Below are 11,046 nucleotides of genomic sequence, written 5' to 3'. Positions count from 1 at the left end.
ACTTACTACCTTCCGCGAGTACTCGGGTATGTTCAGAGTACTTCTTCTCAGGCGAACGAACCCCTACGATTTCGACACCGATGTTCAACCTCAGCTGTGAACGGAATGTACGCAGCCTATACAGCTATTCCAACGAGGACAATATTTCCTTGATAAACAGTACCACGTGACATTTCTCTCTATCGCAGGTCGAAGTACCGTGGCAACGAGAGTCACTCAAATATTGCGATTAAAACAAGGAGATAAGAAGGGGACGCTCAGGCACGTGCCTCAGCGTTGTTTGATGTAAGAGCTGTATTCAAGTGCACACCTGTAAAAACAAATGAGCTAAGACACAGCCACTCCTTCAGAGTTGAGAGACAACTTGGACGACAGTTAGTGCGCAGTTAACGGAAACAGTCAGTGTCACGAAATAAAGACGAACAACTACACTCCAACGCACGGCTTCATGCAAGGGTGGTAGCCCATTTGACGGCACGGCCTAAAGAAATCTTGTTAGACAAAGAGATGACTACAGCTCAAGAAAGATGGTCACTATGCTCTCGAAGTCTTGTTGCTCATTCTCAAAAATAAAGACCTAAAAATACTGCGTTTTCTTCGAGCAGAAAGTCGGTGCTATAAATACACTGCATCAACAGAGGCGGACTCGTTCGCGGCACTATATAAGAAATCAATTGACCCTCAACAATTTGAACCTCGTCCGAACATCTCATAGACTCATTTTCTGAGGAACCTGCATCACTTCAGTTGAAATTCACCACGTAAAAACTAAAGAAGAACGATAAAACTGCAGCCGCACGCTTGCCTTCTATGCAAACAGTGAGCTTCCCGCATGCCAGATGGGTTGCCAGACCAGAAAAGGGCCACTTGCTACCAAGATGGCGGCGCCCACAAAAAAAAAAAAAACGTCTATAGGGAGTCGCGTTGCGAAACAAGTCTGATCGGGAGCAATAAAATGACCACATTTGTTTTCGTTTATTTTCAGCAGTACTCTTCCGCACGACATGAGGTGGCCGGGTTCTTTTTATTTATTTTGAAAAGTCCCAGGTGGGCCTTTGTGCGCACAAAAATGAGTGAGTACGCTGTCGAGCAGCGATGACCGCTATAGCTAGAGATAAATATATATCATCAGCGATGTAATCGAATACTAAAATTGGCCATATTATTTTTTTATTTCCTTCCTCACTCATCAATACAACTGAGGCAACGCAACAGGAACCTTACCTCCTAAACAAACTTTTGATGGTCGAAGTGCCATTGAGATGTGTGTCCAAACACTGCCGCTTGGTGGCTTACGTGGAATCGTAATGTTGATTTCTACTATGTGCGCACAGACAAAAAGAAGTAACAAGTTGCAAACACAGATGCGCTTCTCAAAGACATATTCTACGCGGCATGCCTTTCGCTGATGTGCCTAGAGCGCCTATAAATTGCGTGCGCGTAGATCATTTTTTTTTTTCATGTCGTTATTGCTGTTGGTAGTGGCGGCGTGCTGATGCGTTTACGACGACTTCGTGAATACGAGGGGTTCGTCGTGTATTTCCCATCTTGAAGATATATGTGCTTGTAAATATGTCTGATCGTCATCTCAGCATCAAATTATGTTGTTGACTGGAAGTAGCGTATTGCGTAGTTTCCGGCAAAATATACACATCAATCCAAATCGCTTCTCTGCTGTTTTGTTCATAAAAATAAAAAGTTAGTGATATAATATTATTATGCAGGGTTGCTTGTCTCAAACATATTATATGACTGAGATGAGAGACGGCGTAAAAACAGGCTTCGGGAATTTCGATTATGTAACATTTTTTAACGTGCACTAAATATGAAAAAGGTGGTCAGAATTTTCTGCATTGTGTCAAGAAAGCAAAATGAGAATAAAAGGGGAAAGCTATGAAGTATAGACATACATTGACGAAAAACTGCTATTTGAGCTCGTGTTGTCTTTCTTTGCTCAACGTTCTTAACCTTCCGTTCGTTTTTCTTCCAGCATTTTTGCGGTTTCGCGCTTACGCTGCAACCCTTCTTATAATGGAAGTATAGACAGGCGCACGTTCACATTGGGAGAATTTCTTATAACATCACCTGAAAACCATCTTCAGCAAAACGCGAACACATTCCAAAATGACCTCTTGGTGGTTACTGAACTAGACACTCGCTTGTGATGAGCAGTCACGTGTAGCTATCTATGAAATGATGTGATATCCCCTTAAGCTAAGATAGGAATCGGGTACAAACGTGAACTCGGGAATGTCTGTTGTGAATTATCGGTTGACAAGATTTCTTTCATCTCATTTATCATTTTTTTGCTTGCTTGTTGGTGTTTCTGGGTAACCATTTTTTTTTGTACGATCAGCACTCTTAAATTTATCCCAGCATATCCACGGATTGAATGATGATGAGTGGGGCGAAGCGTCCGTCGGCTAATCCGTGCTTCCGTCCGTCCACGCGACCAACCGTGCGTTCATCCATGCGTCCATCTGTCTGTCCGTGCGTCCGTCTCCTAGTTTGTCTGTCCGTCCGTCCATGCGTCCATATAGTGAACACTCCAAGTGCCGCCATTTGTCATCTCGCGTACCCTGTGGCACATATCCGCTCTAGAGCGGCTAAGTGCCACTGGTGGCTACGTGCAACAACTGAGGATAGACAGACCCATGCCTTAAGGAGCTTCGCCCCTAAAAGGAAGTGAAGGTGACATTCACCTCCAAACCTACACAGAAAGCAAGCTAGAAGAAAAAAGTGCAGCTCCTCAGTTGGGTGCAGCCTCGTGGAGGCATGTGTAATTTGCTTCATGGCAAGAAAAAGCATAGAAACAATTTACGCAGTGCCTTTGGAGGCTTTTTTCTTCTTCGCTAACCTGAAATCTGCGATGAACAAGGCCCCGATTATAACGTAACAGGTACGCATACTGCATTTAAAACGTAATTGGTATTTGTTCAGTAATACTTTGTGGTAATTAAGACCATTGTGAATTGCAGAATTGGTGCGAGGGAAGGAAAGGGTTAAACCAAATGTTACGTGCTACCTCACGCGGCAAATAAAAGGCTTTCAAGGCATAAGCAACATTGTTGAACCATCCATACGTCGATGCAGATCATACATAACCTACTTCATGTAAGATTATTCATTTAAGAATGGTCTTCTTCTATCACACAAAAACCGAAAGCCCATAATTTATTGACTTCATCACTACATGACTCAATCGAAACTCCAATGTAAAGTCCTTCCGCTTCAAGAATAATTCCGTACGTATAACATGAATTGAAATAAGAATCCATAATTGTGGTTTCGCACGATAACTGCAGAACCTGGCACCTTTATATCTTGCTTCATGTTCAGGTACAGAAAGTACCAGCAGTTCTCAATCGAAATGATTTATTATTACGGAGAAACATGACTGTTATATTCCCAAATTAAAGAAATTAGGACAGTATTCACGAGTCGCGTTAAAGAAATATTCCATAAAGCAAAAAACTACATCAGTCATTTATAACCTTGGAATATAACGCAAAAAAATAAAGCCAAAAAGTTCGTGACAATGTATTCAAAGACAAAACAATGCATGATGTACGATGAGCAACAAAATATATTGAAGTGCCCAACGTATCACCTTTTCCATTCCTTCTATAGAGTGAAGTGGATATTGACAAATAAACGCACCCGATATGATACGCCATCTGGCCGAAGAAAGAATCACACTTCGTCCAAGAAAGCGTTATTCTATTCCACCCTCACTCTCCCATCTTTTACGTGTTTACTCTTCCTTGTTCTCATTCTCCCGACCACAATGCCTTCGTTTCTTACAATCGCTCGTGTCCCAACCACACATTCTCTCACACGCAACACTAAAGGGAGCTGAGGAGATCCTCGATGCCGGCGTGCCGCCTCGAGCCGTCTTTCGGGAGAATGGCCGCATTGTTTGACGAGTCTTGGATACACACTACAGCGGTGGCAGCCTGCGCTGGAGTGGTAGTCAAACACGCAAGCCCATAACAGACAACTTCAACCACACCCCCGCGCAAACAAAGACGCCCACAAACGCTGAAAATAAGGAACACAATCTTATGCACGGACGAACGGGTGGAGTTCAAACACGGCGCTGTTCAAAGCCGAGCGGAGAGTGATGAAGCTGCTCTTGTGGCGTGACGACGGGAATGGAAGAAGGTACACTGGAAGGGTTTCTCTCTATCTACAAGAGGGCTGAAAGATGAGAATGTGGAGCACATGGTTAATTACAGCTAGTTGTTTGCTTTCACTTTCGTTGTGGCTTTTAACTAGTTCCACAAACATTGCTTGTATGTAAAGCGGCAGTTATACAGGGAGGAATCGAGGAACTTTTTTATATATTTCGTAACTAAGATGACGCAGCCGTTCTCGCACCTTCTTTATGAGCATTCACATATGCTACGAACTTCTTGCTTACGAGCATATTAGCATAAACTTGAGACCGAATGAGCCTTTACTGCCTTCCTTGAAAGAACGAGCTTTACTTGAGGAACAGATTCTTTAAACTTAATTATAAATGGACGAGTTTACAAAGCAGTTCACTTCCAGGTGCTGCCGCAGGGATGCAAACCACGCTGGTGCTCTCTTTCATTCCAATGCTCTTGCTGTTGTTCTCATCATTTTTAGGCGCGAAGATCCTTAAAACGGCACCCATTCGTCACTCATTGTAGTGAGTAACCAGTTTTACGTTTTGACCTGCAAGGTCGTGCCGGTGGGAGATTCCTCCTGTGCGTAGTTGAACAATTTAAAGTTCGCAGCGTGCGCGTTAACTAGACGCCGAATTCTCCCGTTTTTAATTCCCCATTAGCAGCCAATGGCATGTACATTGAGCACTTTCTGACAAGAAAGTGTTGCTACGTTACACTCGCTGGGCGTAATCTCTTTGATTGTAGAAAGGTTTAGCGAGCGTTCGGCCGCAGTGCCATGAATGCAGTGAATTAGTATATACCACGAACTCGATGTGGTTAAAGGTGGGAAGTAGACGCGAAGCGCAAGCCGTAAGAAAGTGTGCGTGTACCTGCTCTCGTTTAGTCCTTGGAATGTCCGCTGAATGGCGGTGCTTCTATATGCGGAATATATGATCAAAAGATGCGAGATGGTGGTACTTGGAGTGTTGACTAGATGGACAAACGGACACACAGACAGATGCATGGATGGACGCAAGGATGGCTGCACAGACGGATGGGCGCATGGACGGACGCAGGGGCGGATGCATGGACGAACGCAGAGACGGGTGAACGGATGGACGTGCGGACGACCCTGACGCGCGCACGGCTACGCGTCAGGGATGTCGGCACGTCCGGACGCCCAGCGGTGCGGGAGTCAGGGACAGACGCCCGCACTGCCGGGCGGAGGGACGCGTGGACTGTCACACAGAAGAAGGCATGGACGGACGGAAGCAAGAACGATTGGACGGACGGATGCTTCGCCCCCTCTACATCATTCGCCCCGTGGATAAGCCATCATTTTTTTCTATACCAAGATTTTAACGCAATAGTGTTAAATACTCCGCGTAGTAGTTGTATAGCGTGGTCCCAGCGTCTACAATGTTGTTCGCGAGTGGAAATTGGTGATGTATACAAAACTGATAATTAAGGTTCAAGCCGGAATCAAACTGTTTCATCTTGCATGTCAGTTCCGTATTGTGTCATTGAAAGCGCAAGTCCTTGAGAAGTCGAAGTCAGTCTTTTTGTTTTCACATGTTTTGTCGCCGGAGTCCCATTAAAAGATGTACGATTATATTTAGCACGAATAGCAGTACCGCACCGTTTACATCGCCGTGTAGCCGCGCTGTTTTTGATATGCAATAATCCAAAGCGTATGAGCTTCGCGAGTTACTCGATGCATATGGTAGCATGTTGAGATGACTATAGTGGCTGGCGCACGTCTAGTGGTTAGACTGACGTCCTGACCGGATGGTACGGTGTTTGAAAACTTTCTTTGCGTACCCTAACGTGAACCGATACTGCTAAGACGTGCTTATAATGCCTGGCAGAAACGTAATCATGGCTTGTGAATTGTTCAGCTAGCGGTTGCTTTACATATCACAAAACACGAAAAACGAGCCCTTAAGTGTATACTTCTTTCCCATATACATTAACGAGGGTCTCGTACTGGCAGACTTGGTGTTTTAGGTTGTATACGACGGACTATAGGTCAGCTGCCAGCTCGTAAAAAGTTCGCGTGCTACGTGACGCCCCACAGGCTCATGAAAGAGTGTGCCACACTCGCCGCCACAGCTACGGATGGCTTTGACAGACACTCCCACGTTTAAATTCACATATATACACAATAAAAGTGGCTGGTAGAATAGCTGCCGCGGTAGCTCAACGGTAGAGCATCGAACGCGTTTTTCGAAGGTCGCAGGTTCGGTTCCTGCTGTCACAGAACAAGCACTCAAAAAAGGCGCGCCGCCAAATTCTCGCGACGAAACGCCAGATTGACGCCGCGAGGTCAACGAAAAAGAAAGAAAAAGAAAACAAACATCTATAAAGGCTCCCCGGGCGCGCGAGCCTCTCCTCTCGGAAGCGTGGCTTCGCCGACGAACCTCCTCACCCCACAACGGCGGCCGAGCAAGCACTGGAAATTTCTAGATGGAAAGGGGCGTGTTATGCCGGGTTGAGTCATCTGTCGCGGACGACCCTCGTACAGTCTCGCGCCTTCCCCCAGCCTTCGCTGCATATCGCGCCGACGAAATGACGAGAACATTCTGGAATTTCGCGTGGAAGGTATTTAATCGAGCAGCCGAGACGAAAGATCAGGAGAAGACGGAAGTTAGCGCCAGAGCGCGTAGGGATTCCGCCGTGTAGTCGGCGAAGGTTTTGTCCGTGGAGACAAAGCAGGAGAAGAAGAGGATTTCCACTTGAGGGGTGACGGCTCGAGCTACAGGTAAGAGCGTGTGTCTACCGCTATCGAGCGAAGACGCGTGGCAACAGCTGCGTGTGTGAAGCCGGCGTGTTTCCGGCGAAGTTGCAAGCTTGGAGAGAGGCCAACTTCAGACGCGAGGTTTCTTGGAAGAGAAACTTCAGGGGCAGCGGAACGACAACAACGCTGGACTTTGAGTGAGTGATTCTCGGAAGAGTATCATCCAGACTTTTTTTCCAAGAACTTTGCACTGAATAGGTTTTTTATCTCTTTAGTCTTTAAATGTCTTGGTTGTTCAATGCATGCGGCTGCATTGTGGTGCGTATTGTTGTCTGTGTCCGTTGTTTCGAGTGTGGCTGATTGTACTGTGTAGTACGTTGTTTGATTGGAGACATATTGTATGCAACTATTGTGGAGGGTGCGTTCTTGTGTATTGTTTTCGATCTGCCGTTATTGAGAATATAATTTTGTTTGTTTATCAACTCTCGGCTCTGACTTGTTCATTGGGCCACAGTCGGCGTCCACTGGCGCGCCAAAAAGGACCACTTCTAAATTGTCCACGCTTTCGTGGTGCGGTTCGGGGGGCCGATACTTCGGTCCTTGGAATTAGCCCGGCGATCGCATCCCTAATTTACGGGACCTGTGCGTCAATTAATCTGGCGTCCGCGACAGGACCTTTTGGTGCACAGTGTGTCCAAAGTAGTGAGAAAGAGCCTCGAGTTGTTGATACTGCTATCGGACCGATTTTGTGTGTTGTTCAGTGTTCTCGTTAACGAGCGCAGGGGAGTGTTCCGATAGACTGATTTAGGCAGATACTTTTCACATGCGGCAAGACTTTATTTGCGAGACACAATGGATCTCGAAAAGTTAGTAGGTCTTCGTGAGAAGATGGGTCTTTCGGCGCCAAACTACGGAAGTGGGTAAGCCAGAAGGAAAAAGAGGTGGTGGAGAGAGAGAGGTTGGCAGCTGAGAAGGCCAAGGAAGAAAAAGCAGCTGAGTTGGAGAGAGAAAGGCTGGCCGCTGAAAGGGCGAAGGAAGAAAGAGAGCAACAATTGAAGTTGGAGTTGGAAAGAGAAAAGCTGGCAGCTGAAAGGGCGAAAGAAGGAAGAGAGGCAAAGGAGCGACAGCTGAGAGAAGAAAGAGAGCAGCAATTGAAGTTGGAGCTGGAGAGAGAAAGAATGGCAGCTGAGAGGGCGAAAGAAGAAAGAGAGAAAAGCGAACGGCAGCGACAGCACGAGATAGAACTCTAGCGGCTCCGTTTGCAACAGCGAAGTGAAGCTCCGGTCCATGCTAGACTTGAAAGCAGCGAACGGGAGGACCACGGCTTCTGCTTGAACCCAAGCAAGCTGCTCGTAGCGTTTGATGAGAGGAAGGACGACCTTGACGCGTACCTTCATAGATTCGAGACGATTGCAAGGAGCCAGAATTGGCCGGAACATCAATGGGCAACTGCTTTGAGTATTTGCTTGAGTGGTGAAGCGCTCAGTGTGTACGGTAGGCTGACGCCGACCGATGCAGCCAACTTCGCAAAGGTGAAAGCTGCTTTGCTGAAGCGATTTAGGTTTACTGTGGAAGGATTCCGGGACAGATTTCGGACAGGAAAGCTAGCTGATGGTGAGACGGCTACGCAGTATGTCGCCCGACTTAGCCATTATTTCGACAGATGGATTGAACTTTCAGGGACAGCGCAGGAGTACGATGAACTTAGAGAGCTCCTAAATAGAGAACAGTTTTTCACTAGTTGCCACCCAAGCCTGTCGCTGTACTTGTAAGAGAGGAAGGCTGACTCACTTGAAGGCATGCTTGAATTGGCTGATGAATTCTTGGAAGCGCAAGGTGGCACTAATTTGGCCAAGGTCAAGAAGGATTGTCCTGAAGATTCGAAGAAATCGGCACCCGAAGAAAAGAAGCGTGCACCAGAGAGCATTCCGCGATGTTTTCTGTGTAACCGAGTGGGTCATCGTGAAAAAAACTGTCGAACGATCTTTACGAGCCCTACGGTAGTAAAATGTTTTAAGTGTGGTCAGACTGGGCACAAGGCAGACGCATGTCGTAAAGGAACGAGTCAAACTCACCAAGTATCCTGTGCACAAGTGGCACCAAAAACCGTTGATGACGTTACCGATGGATTCGTAGAGTTGAAAAATGGGGAGAAAATTCCTATTGTGGGTGGTGTAATGACAAAACAGCCAACCGGTGTTTCGAAGGGAATGCCAACGCTGCCTGAAAAAGTTGCGGACAAAAAGATTACGGTGTTAACAGATACCGGCAGCTCCACTGTTATCGTACGGAGAAATTTGGTGCGGGAAAGTGAGTTAACAGGCAAAACGAAACCGGTCTGCCTAATTGACCGCACGGTTCGGATGCTTCCCGAAACAGAAATCGAGGTTGAAACCCCGTACTTCAGTGGGAAGGTTACTGCTTTATGCATGACGACCCCCCTGTACGACCTCGTCATCGGAAACATCGACGGGGCGTGAGGACCGAATGATCCAGAATGTTTGAGAGAAGACCCTAAGATAGAGTCCTCGCCAACCCAGCGACCGCGAGATACAAGGAAGGAGCCGCCCGTGACGGATCTCACTAGAGCCCAAGGTGAAGCCGCGGCGCAAGAGACAGTGAACGAGAAGATGATCGTGTTGAATGAATGAGTTCACGGGCCGAGCAGCTGGACTTACGTCGGCACGACCTCAACCGACCAACCGTGTAAAGGTGACGGAGTTGGCCAGCCAGGCCAAATGTCGAGACATGAACAAGCGGGTGAATAACCGGGCAGGATCGGTTGAGCGTCATGACCCGTTAACGGTGTCGGAAGTGACAACGATGGCTGAGACGCCGCCTCAGATACCGTCGTTGGAAAGGGCTCGCCGAAAAAGAACGCGGAAAAACAAGAAGTCGAGCGAGCACCGCAAAAAAGGGCGCAAGCGCTGCTCGAAGTACTCAGGATAGGTGCTGAGGACAAATTGGAATGCGTTGTCTGTGTTGAGCCTCAATGTGTTGTGTTTTGTTATCCTGTGTCACAACTGTATGTCGAGTGAGTCAAATTTTTTGTTACGGCGATGTGATGTATAGCATTGTACAATGGTTGTAATGAAAGAACATTGTATATTTGTATTGTTTGGAATATGTGTTGGAGTGTTGCATTCATGTACCTGTGGCTATATTTCATGTGTTGTGGAACTGAATTACAATGTACAATTGTATTGAGTGATCTACTGTGAATGTGAAGTGTGATGAGCGACGAATTGTGTTACAGTCTGTTAGAGTGTTTGGTGACTGTTCGCGCTCGTTTGTGTGGTTTTGAATATTATGAGATAATATTCTTAAAGTGGGGGGCAGTATCACAGAACGAGCGCTCAAAAAGGGCGCGCCGCCAAATTCTCGCGACGAACCGCCAGATTGACGCCGCGAGGTCAACGAAAAAGAAAGAAAAAGAAAACAAACATCTAAAGGCTCCCCGGGCGCGCGAGCCTCTCCTCTCGGAAGCGTGGCTTCACCGACGAACCTCCTCACCCCACAACGGCGGCCGAGCAAGCACTGGAAATTTCTAGATGGAAAGGGGCGTGTTATGCCGGGTTGAGTCATCTGTCGCGGACGACCCTCGTACAGTCTCGCGCCTTCCCCCAGCCTTTGCTGCATATCGCGCCGACGAAATGACGAGAACATTCTGGAATTTCGCGTGGAAGGTATTTAATCGAGCAGCCGAGACGAAAGATCAGGAGAAGACGGAAGTTAGCGCCAGAGCGCGTAGGGATTCCGCCGTGTAGTCGGCGAAGGTTTTGTCCGTGGAGACAAAGCAGGAAAAGAAGAGGATTTCCACTTGAGGGGTCAAGGCTCGAGATACAGGCAAGAGCGTGTGTCTACCGCTATCGAGCGAAGACGCGTGGCAACAGCTGCGCGTGTGAAGCCGACGTGTTTCCGGCGAAGGAGTTGAAAGCTTGGAGAGAGGCCAACTGCAGACGCGAGGTTTCCTGGAAAAGAAACTTCAGGGGCAGCGGAACGACAACAACGCTGGACTTTGAGTGAGTGATTCTCGGAAGAGTATCATCCAGACTTTTTTTCCAAGAACTTTGGACTGAATAGGTTTTTTATCTCTTTAGTCTTTAAGTGTCTTGGTTGTTCAATGCATGCGACTGCATTGTGGTGCGTATTGTTGTCTGTGTCCGTTGTTTCGAG

Source organism: Rhipicephalus microplus, chromosome 3 (genome assembly GCF_043290135.1).
Source record: "Rhipicephalus microplus isolate Deutch F79 chromosome 3, USDA_Rmic, whole genome shotgun sequence".
Lineage (NCBI taxonomy): Eukaryota > Metazoa > Arthropoda > Arachnida > Ixodida > Ixodidae > Rhipicephalus > Rhipicephalus microplus.
Note: the sequence above shows the minus strand (reverse complement) of the source record.